The following is a 17,965-nucleotide window of genomic DNA, read 5'->3' as shown; positions in this document are numbered from 1 at the left end:
GACTTAAATCTGTTGTAATAAACAAAAGATACGATATTAGGGAACTCAGTTTGAAGAAGCGTGTGCCAAGGAAGATTTCCAAAGTGTCTCTGGAAATAACAAAACAGTATTAAGCGGCAGAAATGTTCCGAAATACGTCCGGGCTTATTGTTTTGTAGCAGTGTACACGTGCAAATTTGTAAACAAAAATTCTGTGTCTTCTGTCCTTGGTTTCGCACCTTTCCATGGCACGGCACAGCGCTGCTCTAGTAGCTCCGAACGGCCGCCCACGGCGTCTCGGACACGCCGGTCAGGCCCGCGCCCGTCTCGCAGATGTTTCTCGTGCTTGTGCTGTCATATGGGCCGCGACCCGAGCGGCAGCGAGCGGCAGTCGAGCAAAGTCGGGACAAGTCGGGACGGGAGGGGGGACAGGCGCGAATGCAAATGCACCGCGCAAATTACGCATAAATCTGGAAGCGCGGCGTGTGTCAGGCAGGTGAGAAAGCTTCCGTCGGTCCAGCAGGACACTGCAACACCCCGCGCAGTGCCCCCGCCGCCCGGCCGCGCGCAAGCCCTGCGCCGGATAACAGGAACAAGGCGCGTCGCCAGTGGGTGTCGGAGGCCGCACGCACCAAACGAATGACAGGCGGTGCATCGAGCAGCTGTGTTGTGCGTCTCACCTACGTTCGGCAGTCGCCTATGAGACGCCGAGGCGAGCGCGCACTCCGCGCCACCTTCGAGGTGGAAAGACGCGCTTTGCGTCAAATGTGCCACGGAAAGCGGCGATTGCGTGTGTTGGGAGAAGAGGCGAATGCTTCCTCCGTGGTGCGGCTACAGTATAAGGACGCCAACGGCCATACCATGTTGACTACACCGGTTCTCGTCCGATCACCGAAGTTAAGCAACATCGGGCGCGGTTAGTACTTGGATGGGTGACCGCCTGGGAACACCGCGTGCTGTTGGCTCTTTCTCATTTTTTCATTTTTACGTCGCTACACCTGCCAGGCCTCTTTTCATAATAACTTTCAGGTGTCGACAAAGATGCTTCCACAAGCATTTTAAAGTACTGTATTAAACGTAAGATACGAAATTACGGTAATGAACTCGGTTTGAGTAAGAATGCGCGAAGGAAGAGTGCTAGGAACTCGTTGAAAATGACAAAACACTACCAATCGACAGATGTGTTCTTGAAATGCGCCAGAGCCTACTGTTACGCAGCAGTGCTAAATTCCGAAAAGTAACTAAATAAATAAATAAATAAAAAAAAACCAACCGTTCTCGTGCCATCACCCAAGTTAAGCAACAACGTTAGTATTCGGATCGGCGACTGCCTGGGACCTCTGGCTGTCTTCATATTTTGCTTTCTTGTCGCCAGCCCTGCCAGCCGTCTCTTCACGCTACCTTTCCGATGCGACAAAGATGTTTCCACAATGACTTAAATCTGTTGTAATAAACAAAAGATACGATATTAGGGAACTCAGTTTGAAGAAGCGTGTGCCAAGGAAGATTTCCAAAGTGTCTCTGGAAATAACAAAACAGTATTAAGCGGCAGAAATGTTCCGAAATACGTCCGGGCTTATTGTTTTGTAGCAGTGTACACGTGCAAATTTGTAAACAAAAATTCTGTGTCTTCTGTCCTTGGTTTCGCACCTTTCCATGGCACGGCACAGCGCTGCTCTAGTAGCTCCGAACGGCCGCCCACGGCGTCTCGGACACGCCGGTCAGGCCCGCGCCCGTCTCGCAGATGTTTCTCGTGCTTGTGCTGTCATATGGGCCGCGACCCGAGCGGCAGCGAGCGGCAGTCGAGCAAAGTCGGGACAAGTCGGGACGGGAGGGGGGACAGGCGCGAATGCAAATGCACCGCGCAAATTACGCATAAATCTGGAAGCGCGGCGTGTGTCAGGCAGGTGAGAAAGCTTCCGTCGGTCCAGCAGGACACTGCAACACCCCGCGCAGTGCCCCCGCCGCCCGGCCGCGCGCAAGCCCTGCGCCGGATAACAGGAACAAGGCGCGTCGCCAGTGGGTGTCGGAGGCCGCACGCACCAAACGAATGACAGGCGGTGCATCGAGCAGCTGTGTTGTGCGTCTCACCTACGTTCGGCAGTCGCCTATGAGACGCCGAGGCGAGCGCGCACTCCGCGCCACCTTCGAGGTGGAAAGACGCGCTTTGCGTCAAATGTGCCACGGAAAGCGGCGATTGCGTGTGTTGGGAGAAGAGGCGAATGCTTCCTCCGTGGTGCGGCTACAGTATAAGGACGCCAACGGCCATACCATGTTGACTACACCGGTTCTCGTCCGATCACCGAAGTTAAGCAACATCGGGCGCGGTTAGTACTTGGATGGGTGACCGCCTGGGAAACCCGGGTGCTGTTGGCTCCCTTCCCGTTTTTTTTTTTGTTATGTCGCCAGCCCAATTTTCAAACTACATTTCTGTTGTGACAAAGATGCTTCCTTAAGCCTTTTAAACTACTGTAATGGTACGAAAATGCAGTAATTAACTCAGTTTGAGGGAGAATGTGCTAACCAAGTTTGCCAAGAAGACTTTGAAAACGACAAAACAGTACGAATCGGCAGGTGATTTCTGAAATACGTCACCGCCTATTGTTGTGTAGGAGTGTAGAGTTCCAAATTTGTTTTGTAACCACGAATTTATTCCTTAGTCGTCTCGTCTCGTCTCGTCCCGCAGACGTTTGTCGTGCTTGCGCTGTCATATGGACCACAACCCGAGCGGCAGCGAGCGGCAGTCGTGCAAAGTCGGGACAAGTCGGGACGGGGACAGGGACAGGGATAGGAATGGTGCGAATGCACTGCAAACTACGCAGACACCTGGTGTGAGGCGAGGCGAGGCGAGGCGAGGCGAGGCGAGGATGCCCACATCGCTACCATTGGGCCCTCCAGCACGACACTGCCACACCCCGCACAGGCCCTCCGCTGAACACCAGGGACAAGATGCGCCTTCCGCTAGTGTCGAAGGCTGCACGCGCCCAGCGAATGACAGGGGGTGCAACGAGCAGCAGTGCGTCTCACACACGCGGCGGTGCGCCCGCCAATTCGGCCGTCACTCTGCTGGGACGCCGGGCGCGCCTCCCCGCGCCGTCCTCGAGGAACTGGCGGTTGCGGAAGGAAGCGCTTTCGTCAAATGCGGCCGAAAACTAACATTTTGTGTGTTGGGAGAAAAGCCGAACGCGAATTCTGCCGTGCTCCTACATTAGATGAGCGCCAACGGCCATACCATGATGAATACACCGGTTCTCGTCCGATCACCGAAGTTAAGCATCATCGGGCCCGGCTAGTACTTGGATGGGTGACCGCCTGGGAAACCCGGGTGCTGTTGGCTCCCTTCCCGTTTTTTTTTTTTTGTTATGTCGCCAGCCCAATTTTCAAACTACATTTCTGTTGTGACAAAGATGCTTCCTTAAGCCTTTTAAACTACTGTAATGGTACGAAAATGCAGTAATTAACTCAGTTTGAGGGAGAATGTGCTAACCAAGTTTGCCAAGAAGACTATGAAAACGACAAAACAGTACGAATCGGCAGGTGATTTCTGAAATACGTCACCGCCTATTGTTGTGTAGGAGTGTAGAGTTCCAAATTTGTTTTGTAACCACGAATTTATTCCTTAGTCGTCTCGTATAGTCTCGTCCCGCAGACGTTTGTCGTGCTTGCGCTGTCATATGGACCACGACCCGAGCGGCAGCGAGCGGCAGTCGAGCAAAGTCGGGACAAGTCGGGACGGGGACAGGGACAGGGATAGGAATGGTGCGAATGCACTGCAAACTACGCAGACACCTGGTGTGAGGCGAGGCGAGGCGAGGCGAGGAAGCCCACATCGCTACCAGTGGGCCCTCCAGCACGACACTGCCACACCCCGCACAGGCCCTCCGCTGAACACCAGGGACAAGATGCGTCCTCCGCTAGTGTCGAAGGCCGCACGCACCCAGCGAATGACAGGGGGTGCAACGAGCAGCAGTGCGTCTCACACACGCGGCGGTGCGCCCGCCAATTCGGCCGTCACTCTGCTGGGACGCCGGGCGCGCCTCCCCGCGCCGTCCTCGAGGAACTGGCGGTTGCGGAAGGAAGCGCTTTCGTCAAATGCGGCCGAAAACTAACATTTTGTGTGTTGGGAGAAAAGCCGAACGCGAATTCTGCCGTGCTCCTACATTAGATGAGCGCCAACGGCCATACCATGATGAATACACCGGTTCTCGTCCGATCACCGAAGTTAAGCATCAACGGGCCCGGCTAGTACTTGGATGGGTGACCGCCTGGGAAACCCGGGTGCTGTTGGCTCCCTTCCTGTTTTTTTTTTTTTTGTAATGTCGCCAGCCCAATTTTCAAACTACCTTTTTGTTGTGACAAAGATGCTTCCTTAAACCTTTTAAACTACTGTAATGGTACGAAAATGCAGTAATTAACTCACTTTGAGGGAGAATGTGCTAACCAAGTTTGCCAAGAAGACTTTGAAAACGACAAAACAGTACGAATCGGCAGGTGATTTCTGAAATACGTCACCGCCTATTCTTGTGTAGGAGTGTAGAGTTCCAAATTTGATTTGTAACCACGAATTTATTCCTTAGTCGTCTCGTCTCGTCTCGTCTCGTCTCGTCCCGCAGACGTTTGTCGTGCTTGCGCTGTCATATAGACCACGACCCGAGCGGCAGCGAGCGGCAGTCGAGCAATGTCGGGACAAGTCGGGACGGGGACAGGGACAGGGATAGGAATGGTGCGAATGCACTGCAAACTACGCAGACACCTGGTGTGAGGCGAGGCGAGGCGAGGCGAGGAAGCCCACATCGCTACCAGTGGGCCCTCCAGCACGACATTGCCACACCCCGCACAGGCCCTCCGCTGAACACCAGGGACAAGATTCGTCCTCCGCTAGTGTCGAAGGCTGCACGCACCGAGCGAATGACAGGGGGTGCAACGAGCAGCAGTGCGTCTCACACACGCGGGGGTGCGCCCGCCAATTCGGCCGTCACTCTGCTGGGACGCCGGGCGCGCCTCCCCGCGCCGTCCTCGAGGAACTGGCGGTTGCGGAACGAAGCGCTTTCGTCAAATGCGGCCGAAAACTAACATTTTGTGTGTTGGGAGAAAAGCCGAACGCGAATTCTGCCGTGCTCCTACATTAGATGAGCGCCAACGGCCATACCTTGATGAATACACCGGTTCTCGTCCGATCACCGAAGTTAAGCATCATCGGGCCCGGCTAGTACTTGGATGGGTGACCGCCTGGGAAACCCGGGTGCTGCTGGCTCCCTTCCTGTTTTTTTTTTTTGTTATGTCGCCAACCCAATTTTCAAACTACCTTTCTGTTGTGACAAAGATGCTTCTTTAAGCCTTTTAAACTACTGTAATGGTACGAAAATGCAGTAATTAACTCAGTTTGAGGGAGAATGTGCTAACCAAGTTTGCCAAGAAGACTTTGAAAACGACAAAACAGTACGAATCGGAAGGTGATTTCTGAAATACGTCACCGCCTATTGTTGTGTAGGAGTGTAGAGTTCCAAATTTGATTTGTAACCACGAATTTATTCCATAGTCGTCTCGTCTCGTCTCGTCCCGCAGACGTTTGTCATGCTTGCGCTGTCATATGGACCACGACCCGAGCGGCAGCGAGCGGCAGTCGAGCAAAGTCGGGACAAGTCGGGACGGGGACAGGGACAGGGATAGGAATGGTGCGAATGCACTGCAAACTACGCAGACACCTGGTGTGAGGCGAGGCGAGGCGAGGCGAGGATAGGCGAGGAAGCCCACATCGCTACCAGTGGGCCCTCCAGCACGACACTGCCACACCCCGCACAGGCCCTCCGCTGAACGTTACAATTCACTATCAGTTTTTCGTCCCATTCGATAATCTAGACTCACAGCAGAACGGCCATAAGGTGCCCGAGGCAGCTATAGACCCATGAAGTCAAGTCGGCTGGAGGACGATGTATTGAATCGGGACGCAATATGTGTGGTCCATCGTCATTAGGTGGCTCTGAATGTTACAATTCACTATCAGTTTTTCGTCCGATTCGAAAATCTTTGACTCACAGCAGAACGGCCCTAAGGTGCCCGAGGCAGCAATGGACCCATGGAGACAAGTCGGCTGGAGGAAGATGTATTGAATCGGGTCGCAATTTGAGTGATCCATCGTCATTAGGTGGCCCTGAACGTTACAATTCACTATCAGTTTTTCGTCGGATTCGAAAATCTTTGACTCACAGCAGAACGGCCATAAGGTGCACGAGGCAGCAATAGACCCATGGAGACAAGTCTGCTGGAGGACGATGTATTGAATCGGGTCGCAATTTGAGTGATCCATCGTCATTAGGTGGCCCTGAACTATCAGTTTTTCGTCCGATTCGAAAATCTTTGACTCACAGCAGAACGGCCATAAGGTGCCCGAGGCAGCAATAGACCCATGAAGACAAGTCTGCTGGAGGACGATGTATTGAATCGGGACGCAATTTGAGTGTTCCATCGTCATTAGGAGGCCCTGAACGTTACAATTCACTATCAGTTTTTCGTCCGATTCGAAAATCTTTTACTCACAGCCGAACGGCCATAAGGTGCCCGAGGCAGCAATAGACCCATGGAGACAAGTCTGCTGGAGGACGATGTATTGAATCGGGACGCAATTTGAGTGATCCATCGTCATTAGGTGGCCCTGAAAGTTACAATTCACTATCAGTTTTTCGTCAGATTCGAAAATTTTTGACTCACAGCAGAACGGCCATAAGGTGCCCGAGGCAGCAATAGACCCATGGAGACAAGTTTGCTGGATGACGATGTATTGAATCGGGACGCAATTTGAGTGATCCATCGTCATTAGGTGGTCCTGAATGATACAATTCACTATCAGTTTTTCGTCCGATTCGAAAATCTTTGACTCACAGCAGAACGGCCATAAGGTGCACGAGGCAGCAATAGACCCATGGAGACAAGTTTGCTGGAGGACGATGTATTGAATCGGGTCGCAATTTGAGTGATCCATCGTCATTAGGTGGCCCTGAACGTTACAATTCACTATCAGTTTTTCGTCCGATTCGAAAATCTTTGACTCACAGCAGAACGGCCATAAGGTGCCCTAGGCAGCAATAGACCCATGGAGACAATTCGGCTGGAGGACGATGTATTGAATCGGGACGCAATTTGAGTGATCCATCGTCATTACGTGGCCCTGAACGTTACAATTCACTATCAGTTTTTCGTCCGATTCGAAAATCTTTGACTCACAGCAGAACGGCCATAAGGTGCCCGAGGCAGCAATAGACCCATGGAGACAAGTCTGCTGGAGGACGATGTATTGAATCGGGACGCAATTTGTGTGAAACATCGTCATTAGGTGGCCCTGAACGTTACAATTCACTATCAGTTTTTCGTCCGATTCGAAAATCTTTGACTCACAGCAGAACGGCCATAAGGTGCACGAGGCTGCAATAGACCCATGGAGACAAGTCTGCTGGAGGACGATGTATTGAATCGGGTCGCAATTTGAGTGATCCATCGTCATTAGGTGGCCCTGAACGTTACAATTCACTATCAGTTTTTCGTCGGATTCGAAAATCTTTGACTCACAGCAGAACGGCCATAAGGTGCACGAGGCAGCAATAGACCCATGGAGACAAGACTGCTGGAGGACGATGTATTGAATCGGGTCGCAATTTGAGTGATCCATCGTCATTAGGTGGCCCTGAACGTTACAATTCACTATCAGTTTATCGTCCGATTCGAAAATCTTTGACTCACAGCAGAACGGCCATAAGGTGCCCTAGGCAGCAATAGACCCATGGAGACAAGTCGGCTGGAGGACGATGTATTGAATCGGGACGCAATTTGAGTGATCCATCGTCATTACGTGGCCCTGAATGTTACAATTCACTATCAGTTTTTCGTCAGATTCGAAAATCTTTGACTCATAGCAGAACGGCCATAAGGTGCCCGAGGCAGCAATAGACCCATGGAGACAAGTCTGCTGGAGGACGATGTATTGAATCGGGACGCAATTTGAGTGATCCATCGTCATTAGGTGGCCCTGAACGTTACAATTCACTATCAGTTTTTCGTCCGATTCGAAAATCTTTGACTCACAGCAGAACGGCCATAAGGTGCCCGAGGCAGCAATAGACCCATGGAGACAAGTCTGCTGGAGGACGATGTATTGAATCGGGACGCAATTTGAGTGTTCCATCGTCATTAGGAGGCCCTGAATGTTACAATTCACTATCAGTTTTTCGTCCCATTCGATAATTTAGACTCACAGCATAACGGCCATGGAGACAAGTCGGCTGGAGGACGATGTATTGAATCGGGACGCAATTTGAGTGTTCCATCGTCATTAGGTGGCCCTGAATGTTACAATTCACTATCAGTTTTTCGTCAGATTCGAAAATCTTTGACTCAGATCAGAACGGCCATAAGGTGCCCGAGGCAGCAATAGACCCATGGAGACAAGTCTGCTGGAGGACGATGTATTGAATAGGGACGCAATTTGAGTGTTCCATCGTCATTAGGAGGCCCTGAATGTTACAATTCACTATCAGTTTTTCGTCAGATTCGAAAATTTTTTACTCACAGCAGAACGGCCATAAGGTGCCCGAGGCAGCAATAGACCCATGGAGACAAGTGTGCTGGAGGACGATGTATTGAATCGGGACGCAATTTGAGTGATCCATCGTCATTAGGTGGCCCTGAACGTTACAATTCACTATCAGTTTTTCGTCCGATTCGAAAACCTAGACTCACAGCAGAACGGCCATAAGGTGCCCGAGGCAGCAATAGACCCATGGAGACAAGTCTGCTGGCGGACGATGTATTGAATCGGGACGCAATTTGAGTGTTCCATCGTCATTAGGAGGCCCTGAACGTTACAATTCACTATCAGTTTTTCGTCCGATTCGAAAATCTTTGACTTACAGCAGAACGGCCATAAGGTGCCCGAGGCAGCATTAGACCCATGGAGACAAGTTGGCTGGAGGACGATGTATTGAATCGGGACGCAATTTGAGTGATCCATCGTCATTAGGTGGCCCTGAACTTTACAATTCTCTATCAGTTTTTCGTCCCTTTCGATAATCTAGACTCACAGCAGAACGGCCATAAGGTGCCCGAGGCAGCAATAGACCCATGGAGACAAGTCTGCTGGAGGACGATGTAATGAATCGGGACGCAATTTGAGTGATCCATCGTCATTAGGTGGACCTGAACGTTACAATTCACTATCAGTTTTTCGTCCGATTCTAAAATCTTTGACTCACAGCAGAACGGCCATAAGGTGCCGAGGCAGCAATAGACCCATGGAGACAAGTCTGCTGGCGGACAATGTATTGAATCGGGACGCAATTTGAGTGTTCCATCGTCATTAGGAGGCCCTGAACGTTACAATTCACTATCAGTTTTTCGTCCGATTCGAAAATCTTTTACTCACAGCAGAACAGACATAAGATGCCCGAGGCAGCAATAGACCCATGGAGACAAGTCGGCTGGAGGTCGATGTATTGAATCGTGACGCAATTTGAGTGATCCATCGTCATTAGGTGGCCCTGAAAGTTACAATTCACTATCAGTTTTTCGTCAGATTAAAAAATCTTTGACTCACAGCATAACGGCCATAAGGTGCCCGAGGCAGCAATAGACCCATGGAGACAGGTCTGCTGGAGGAGAATGTATTGAATCGGGACCCAATTTGAGTGATCCATCGTCATTTGGTGGCCCTGAACGTTACAATTCATTATCAGTTTTTCGTCCGATTCGAAAATCTTTGACTCACAGCAGAACGGCCATAAGGTGCCCGAGGCAGCAATAGACCCATGGAGACAAATCTGCTGAAGGACGATGTATTGAATCGGGACGCAATTTGAGTGTTCCATCGTCATTAGGAGGCCCTGAACGTTACAATTCACTATCAGTTTTTCGTCCGATTCGAAAATCTTTGACTTACAGCAGAACGGCCATAAGGTGCCCGAGGCAGCAATAGACCCATGGAGACAAGTCGGCTGGAGGACGATGTATTGAATCGGGACGCAATTTGAGTGATCCATCGTTATTAGGTGGCCCTGAACGTTACAATTCACTATCAGTTTTTCGTCCCATTCGATAAACTAGACTCACAGCAGAACGGCCATAAGATGCCCGAGGCAGCAATAGACCCATGGAGTCAAGTCGGCTGGAGGACGATGTATTGAATCGTGACGCAATTTGTGTGGTCCATCGTCATTAGGTGGCCCTGAATGTTACAATTCACTATCAGTTTTTCGTCCGATTCTAAAATCTTTGACTCACAGCAGAACGGCCATAAGGTGCCCGAGGCAGCAATAGACCCATGGAGACAAGTCTGCAGGAGGACGATGTATTGAATCGGGACGCAATTTGAGTGATCCATCGTCATTAGGTTGCCCTGAACGTTACAATTCACTATCAGTTTTTCGTCCGATTCGAAAATCTTTGACTCACAGCAGAACGGCCGTAAGGTGCCCGAGGCAGCAATAGACCCATGAAGACAAGTCTGCTGGAGGACGATGTATTGAATCGGGACGCAATTTGAGTGTTCCATCGTCATTAGGAGGCCCTGAACGTTACAAATCACTATCAGTCTTTCGTCCGATTCGAAAATCTTTGACTCACTGCAGAACGGCCATAAGGTGGCCGAGGCAGCAATAGACCCATGGAGACAAGTCTGCTGGAGGACGATGTATTGAATCGGGACGCAATTTGAGTGTTCCATCGTCATTAGGAGGCACTGAACCTTACAATTCACTATCAGTTTTTCGTCCGATTCGAAAACTTTGACTCACAGCAGAACGGCCATAAGGTGCCCGAGGCAGCAATAGACCCATGGAGACAAGTAAGCTGGAGGACGATGTATTGAATCGGGACGCAATTTGAGTGATCCATCGTCATTAGGTGGCCCTGAATGTTACAATTCACTATCAGTTTGCCGTCCTATCCGAAAATCTTTGAATCACAGCAGAACGGCCATAAGGTGCCCGAGGCAGCAATAGACCCATGGAGACAAGTCTGCTGGAGGACGATGTATTGAATCGGGACGCAATTTGAGTGTTCCATCGTCATTAGGAGGCCCTGAACGTTCCAAATCACTATCAGTTTTTCGTCCGATTCGAAAATCTTTGACTCACAGCAGAACGGCCATAAGGTGCCCGAGGCAGCAATAGACCCATGGAGACAAGTCGGCTGGAGGACGATGTATTGAATCGGGACGCAATTTGAGAGATCCATCGTCATTAGGTGGCCCTGAATGTTACAATTCTCTATCAGTTTTTCGTCAGATTCGAAAATCTTTGACTCACAGCAGAACGGCCATAAGGTGCCCGAGGCAGCAATAGACTCATGGAGACAAGTCTGCTGGAGGACGATGTATTGAATCGGGACGCAATTTGAGTGATCCATCGTCATTAGGTGGCCCTGAACGTTACAATTCTCTATCAGTTTTTCGTCCCATTCGATAATCTAGACTCACAGCAGAACGGCCATAAGGTGCCCGAGGCAGCAATAGACCCATGGAGACAAGTCTGCTGGAGGACGATGTATTGAATCGGGACGCAATTTGAGTGATCCATCGTCATTAGGTGGCCCTGAACGTTACAATTCACTATCAGTTTTTCGTCCGATTCTAAAATCTTTGACTCACAGCAGAACGGCCATAAGGTGCCCGAGGCAGCAATAGACCCATGGAGACAAGTCTGCTGGCGGACGATGTATTGAATCGGGACGCAATTTGAGTGTTCCATCGTCATTAGGAGGCCCTGAACGTTACAATTCACTATCAGTTTTTCGTCCGATTCGAAAATCTTTGACTCACAGCAGAACGGCCATAAGATGCCCGAGGCAGCAATAGACCCATGGAGACAAGTCGGCTGGAGGTCGATGTATTGAATCGTGACGCAATTTGAGTGATCCATCGTCATTAGGTGGCCCTGAAAGTTACAATTCACTATCATTTTTTTGTCAGATTCGAAAATCTTTGAGTCACAGCAGAACGGCCATAAGGTGCCCGAGGCAGCAATAGACCCATGGAGACAAGTCTGCTGGAGGACGATGTATTGAATCGGGACGCAATTTGAGTGTTCCATCGTCATTAGGAGGCCCTGAACGTTACAATTCACTATCAGTTTTTCGTCCGATTCGAAAATCTTTGACTTACAGCAGAACGGCCATAAGGTGCCCGAGGCAGCAATAGACCCATGGAGACAAGTTGGCTGGAGGACGATGTATTGAATCGGGACGCAATTTGAGTGATCCATCGTCATTAGGTGGCCCTGAACGTTACAATTCACTATCAGTTTTTCGTCCCATTCGATAAACTAGACTCACAGCAGAACGGCCATAAGATGCCCGAGGCAGCAATAGACCCATGGAGTCAAAACGGCTGGAGGACGATGTATTGAATCGGGACGCAATTTGTGTGGTCCATCGTCATTAGGTGGCCCTGAATGTTACAATTCACTATCAGTTTTTCGTCCGATTCGAAAATCTTTGACTCACAGCAGAACGGCCATAAGGTGCCCGAGGCAGCAATAGACCCAAGGAGACAAGTCTGCAGGAGGACGATGTATTGAATCGGGACGCAATTTGAGTGTTCCATCGTCATTAGGAGGCCCTGAACGTTACAATTCACTATCAGCTTTTCGTCAGATTCGAAAATCTTTGAGTCACAGCAGAACGGCCATAAGGTGCCCGAGGCAGCAATAGACCCATGGAGACAAGTCTGCTGGAGGACGATGTATTGAATCGGGACGCAATTTGAGTGATTCATCGTCATTAGGTGGCCGTGAACGTTACAATTCACTATCAGTTTTTCGTCCGATTCGAAAATCTTTGACTCACAGCAGAACGGCCATAAGGTGCCCGAGGCAGGAATAGACCCATGGAGACAAGTCGGCTGGAGGACGATGTATTGAATCGGGACGCAATTTGAGTGACCCATCGTCATTACGTGGCCCTGAATGTTACAATTCATTATGAGTTTTTCCTCAGATTCGAAAATCTTTGACTCACACCAGAACGGCCGTAAGGTGCCCGAGGCAGCAATAGACCCATGGAGACAAGTCTGCTGGAGGACGATGTATTGAATCGGGACGTAATTTGAGTGATTCATCGTCATTAGGTGGCCGTGAACGTTACAATTCACTATCAGTTTTTCGTCCGATTCAAAAATCTTTGCTTCACAGCAGAACGGCCATAAGGTGCCCGAGGCAGCAATAGACCCATGGAGACAAGTTGGCTGGAGGACGATGTATTGAATCGGGACGCAATTTGAGTGATCCATCGACATTAGGTGGCCCTGAACGTTACAATTCACTATCAGTTTTTCGTCCCATTCGATAATCTAGACTCACAGCAGAACGGCCATAAGGTGCCCGAGGCAGCAATAGACCCATGGAGACAAGTCTGCTGGAGGACGATGTATTGAATCGGGACGCAATTTGAGTGTTCCATCGTCATTAGGAGGCCCTGAACGTTACAATTCACTATCAGTTTTTCGTCCGATTCGAAAATCTTTGACTCACAGCAGAACGGCCATAATGTGCCCGAGGCAGCAATAGACCCATGGAGACAAAGTCTGCTGGAGGACGATGTATTGAATCGGGACGCAATTTGAGTGTTCCATCGTCATTAGGAGGCCCTGAACGTTACAATTCACTATCAGTTTTTCGTCCGATTCGAAAATCTTTGACTCACAGCAGAACGGCCATAATGTGCCCGAGGCAGCAATAGACCCATGGAAACAAGTCTGCTGGAGGACGATGTATTGAATCGGGACGCAATTTGAGTGATCCATCGTCATTAGGAGGCCCTGAACGTTACAAATCACTATCAGCTTATCGTCCGATTCGAAAATCTTTGACTCACAGCAGAACGGCCATAAGGTGCCCGAGGCAGCAATAGACCCATGGAGACAAGTCTGCTGGACGACGATGTATTGAATCGGGACGCAATTTGAGTGTTCCATCGTCATTAGGAGGCCCTGAACGTTACAATTCACTATCAGTTTTTCGTCCGATTCGAAAATCTTTGACTCACAGCAGAACGGCCATAATGTGCCCGAGGCAGCAATAGACCCATCGAAACAAGTCTGCTGGAGGACGATGTATTGAATCGGGACGCAATTTGAGTGATCCATCGTCATTAGGTGGCCTGAACATTACAATTCACTATCAGTTTTTCGTCCGATTCAAAAATCTTTGCTTCACAGCAGAACGGCCATAAGGTGCCCGAGGCAGCAATAGACCCATGGAGACAAGTTGGCTGGAGGACGATGTATTGAATCGGGACGCAATTTGAGTGATCCATCGACATTAGGTGGCCCTGAACGTTACAATTCACTATCAGTTTTTCGTCCCATTCAATAATCAAGACTCACAGCAGAACGGCCAGAAGGTGCCCGAGGCAGCAATAGATCCATGGAGACAAGTCGGCTGGAGGACGATGTATTGAATCGGGACGCAATTTGAGTGACCCATCGTCATTACGTGGCCCTGAATGTTACAATTCATTATGAGTTTTTCCTCAGATTCGAAAATCTTTGACTCACACCAGAACGGCCATAAGGTGCCCGAGGCAGCAATAGACCCATGGAGACAAGTCTGCTGGAGGACGATGTATTGAATCGGGACGTAATTTGAGTGATTCATCGTCATTAGGTGGCCGTGAACGTTACAATTCACTATCAGTTTTTCGTCCGATTCGAAAATCTTTGACTCACAGCAGAACGGCCAGAAGGTGCCCGAGGCAGCAATAGATCCATGGAGACAAGTCGGCTGGAGGACGATGTATTGAATCGGGACGCAATTTGAGTGTTCCATCGTCATTAGGAGGCCCTGAACGTTACAATTCACTATCAGTTTTTCGTCCGATTCAAAAATCTTTGCTTCACAGCAGAACGGCCATAAGGTGCCCGAGGCAGCAATAGACCCATGGAGACAAGTTGGCTGGAGGACGATGTATTGAATCGGGACGCAATTTGAGTGATCCATCGACATTAGGTGGCCCTGAACGTTACAATTCACAATCAGTTTTTCGTCCCATTCGATAATCTAGACTCACAGCAGAACGGCCATAAGGTGCCCGAGGCAGCAATAGACCCATGGAGACAAGTCTGCTGGAGGACGATGTATTGAATCGGGACGCAATTTGAGTGTTCCATCGTCATTAGGAGGCCCTGAACGTTACAATTCACTATCAGTTTTTCGTCCGATTCGAAAATCTTTGACTCACAGCAGAACGGCCATAATGTGCCCGAGGCAGCAATAGACCCATGGAGACAAAGTCTGCTGGAGGACGATGTATTGAATCGGGACGCAATTTGAGTGTTCCATCGTCATTAGGAGGCCCTGAACGTTACAATTCACTATCAGTTTTTCGTCCGATTCGAAAATCTTTGACTCACAGCAGAACGGCCATAATGTGCCCGAGGCAGCAATAGACCCATGGAAACAAGTCTGCTGGAGGACGATGTATTGAATCGGGACGCAATTTGAGTGATCCATCGTCATTAGGAGGCCCTGAACGTTACAAATCACTATCAGCTTATCGTCCGATTCGAAAATCTTTGACTCACAGCAGAACGGCCATAAGGTGCCCGAGGCAGCAATAGACCCATGGAGACAAGTCTGCTGGACGACGATGTATTGAATCGGGACGCAATTTGAGTGTTCCATCGTCATTAGGAGGCCCTGAACGTTACAATTCACTATCAGTTTTTCGTCCGATTCGAAAATCTTTGACTCACAGCAGAACGGCCATAATGTGCCCGAGGCAGCAATAGACCCATCGAAACAAGTCTGCTGGAGGACGATGTATTGAATCGGGACGCAATTTGAGTGATCCATCGTCATTAGGTGGCCCTGAACATTACAATTCACTATCAGTTTTTCGTCCGATTCGAAAATCTTTGACTCACAGCAGAACGGCCATAAGGTGCCCGAGGCAGCAATAGACCCATGAAGACAAGTCTGCTGGAGGACGATGTATTGAATCGGGACGCAATTTGAGTGATCCATCGTCATTAGGAGGCCCTGAACGTTACAAATCACTATCAGCTTATCGTCCGATTCGAAAATCTTTGACTCACAGCAGAACGGCCATAAGGTGCCCGAGGCAGCAATAGACCCATGGAGACAAGTCGGCTGGAGGACGATGTATTGAATCGGGACGCAATTTGAGTGATCCATCGTCATTAGGTGGCACTGAATGTTACAATTCACTATCAGTTATTCGTCCGATTCGAAAATCTTTGACTCACAGCAGAACGGCCATAAGGTGCCCGAGGCAGCAATAGACCCATGGAGACAAGTCGGCTTGAGGACGATGTATTGAATCGGGACGCAATTTGAGTGATCCATCGTCATTACGTGGCCCTGAATGTTACAATTCACTATCAGTTTTTCCTCAGATTCGAAAATCTTTGACTCACACCAGAACGGCCATAAGGTGCCCGATTCAGCAATAGACCCATGGAGACAAGTCAGCTGGAGGACGATGTATTGAGTCGGGACGCAATTTGAGTGATTCATTGTCATTAGATGGCCGTGAACGTTACAATTCACTATCAGTTTTTCGTCCGATTCGAAAATCTTTGACTCACAGCAGAACGGCCATAAGGTGCCCGAGGCAGCAATAGACCCATGGAGACAAGTCGGCTGGAGGACGATGTATTGAATCGGGACGCAATTTGAGTGATCCATCGTCATTAGGAGGCCCTGAACGTTACAATTCACTATCAGTTTTTTGTCCGATTCAAAAATCTTTGACTCACAGCAGAACGGCCATAAGGTGCCCGAGGCAGCAATAGACCCATGGAGACAAGTCTCCAGGAGGACGATGTATTGAATCGGGACGCAATTTGAGTGATCCATCGTCATTAGGTTGCCCTGAACGTTACAATTCACTATCAGTTTTTCGTCCGATTCGAAAATCTTTGACTCACAGCAGAACGGCCTTAAGGTGCCCGAGGCAGCAATAGACCCATGAAGACAAGTCTGCTGGAGGACGATGTATTGAATCGGGACGCAATTTGAGTGTTCCATCGTCATTAGGAGGCCCTGAACGTTACAAATCACTATCAGGCTTTCGTCCGATTCGAAAATCTTTGACTCACTGCAGAACGGCCATAAGGTGCCCGGGGCAGCAATAGACCCATGGAGACAAGTCGGCTGGAGGACGATGTATTGAATCGGGACGCAATTTGAGTGTTCCATCGTCATTAGGAGGCCCTGAACGTTACAATTCACTATCAGTTTTTCGTCCCATTCGATAAACTAGACTCACAGCAGAACGGCCATAAGATGCCCGAGGCAGCAATAGACCCATGGAGTCAAGTCGGCTGGAGGACGATGTATTGAATCGGGACGCAATTTGTGTGGTCCATCGTCATTAGGTGGCCCTGAATGTTACAATTCACTATCAGTTTTTCGTCCGATTCTAAAATCTTTGACTCACAGCAGAACGGCCATAAGGTGCCCGAGGCAGCAAGAGACCCATGGAGACAAGTCTGCAGGAGGACGATGTATTGAATCGGGACGCAATTTGAGTGATCCATCGTCATTAGGTTGCCCTGAACGTTACAATTCACTATCAGTTTTTCGTCCGATTCGAAAATCTTTGACTCACAGCAGAACGGCCGGAGGGTGCCCGAGGCAGCAATAGACCCATGAAGACAAGTCTGCTGGAGGACGATGTATTGAATCGGGACGCAATTTGAGTGTTCCATCGTCATTAGGAGGCCCTGAACGTTACAAATCACTATCAGTCTTTCGTCCGATTCGAAAATCTTTGACTCACTGCAGAACGGCCATAAGGTGGCCGAGGCAGCAATAGACCCATGGAGACAAGTCGGCTGGAGGAGATGTATTGAATCGGGACGCAATTTGAGTGATCCATCGTCATTAGGTGGCCCTGAATGTTACAATTCACTATCAGTTTTTCCTCAGATTCGAAAATCTTTGAGTCACAGCAGAACGGCCATAAGGTGCCCGAGGCAGCA

General features: G+C 49.5%; 5 non-coding genes across 5 annotated transcripts; all 5 read left to right on the top strand.

Annotated features, from left to right (window-relative positions):
• Positions 1-825: 825 nt before the first annotated feature.
• LOC126159394 (5S ribosomal RNA) lies at positions 826-944 on the top strand. Its single transcript, XR_007534298.1, has one exon. It is a non-coding gene; the product is annotated as a 5S ribosomal RNA (ribosomal RNA).
• Positions 945-2,236: 1,292 nt separating this feature from the next.
• LOC126159392 (5S ribosomal RNA) lies at positions 2,237-2,355 on the top strand. The gene has a single exon (XR_007534296.1). It is a non-coding gene; the product is annotated as a 5S ribosomal RNA (ribosomal RNA).
• Positions 2,356-3,197: 842 nt separating this feature from the next.
• On the top strand, positions 3,198-3,316 carry LOC126159384 (5S ribosomal RNA). The gene has a single exon (XR_007534288.1). It is a non-coding gene; the product is annotated as a 5S ribosomal RNA (ribosomal RNA).
• Positions 3,317-4,150: 834 nt separating this feature from the next.
• Positions 4,151-4,269, top strand: LOC126159393 (5S ribosomal RNA). Its single transcript, XR_007534297.1, has one exon. It is a non-coding gene; the product is annotated as a 5S ribosomal RNA (ribosomal RNA).
• Positions 4,270-5,114: 845 nt separating this feature from the next.
• LOC126159391 (5S ribosomal RNA) lies at positions 5,115-5,233 on the top strand. Its single transcript, XR_007534295.1, has one exon. It is a non-coding gene; the product is annotated as a 5S ribosomal RNA (ribosomal RNA).
• Positions 5,234-17,965: the final 12,732 nt, after the last annotated feature.

This window comes from Schistocerca cancellata, unplaced genomic scaffold (assembly GCF_023864275.1).
Source record: "Schistocerca cancellata isolate TAMUIC-IGC-003103 unplaced genomic scaffold, iqSchCanc2.1 HiC_scaffold_1131, whole genome shotgun sequence".
In the NCBI taxonomy this organism is placed as follows: Eukaryota; Metazoa; Arthropoda; class Insecta; order Orthoptera; family Acrididae; genus Schistocerca; species Schistocerca cancellata.
The sequence above is the reverse complement of the archived record's forward strand: the minus strand, read 5'-3'. Positions and strand labels throughout refer to the sequence as shown.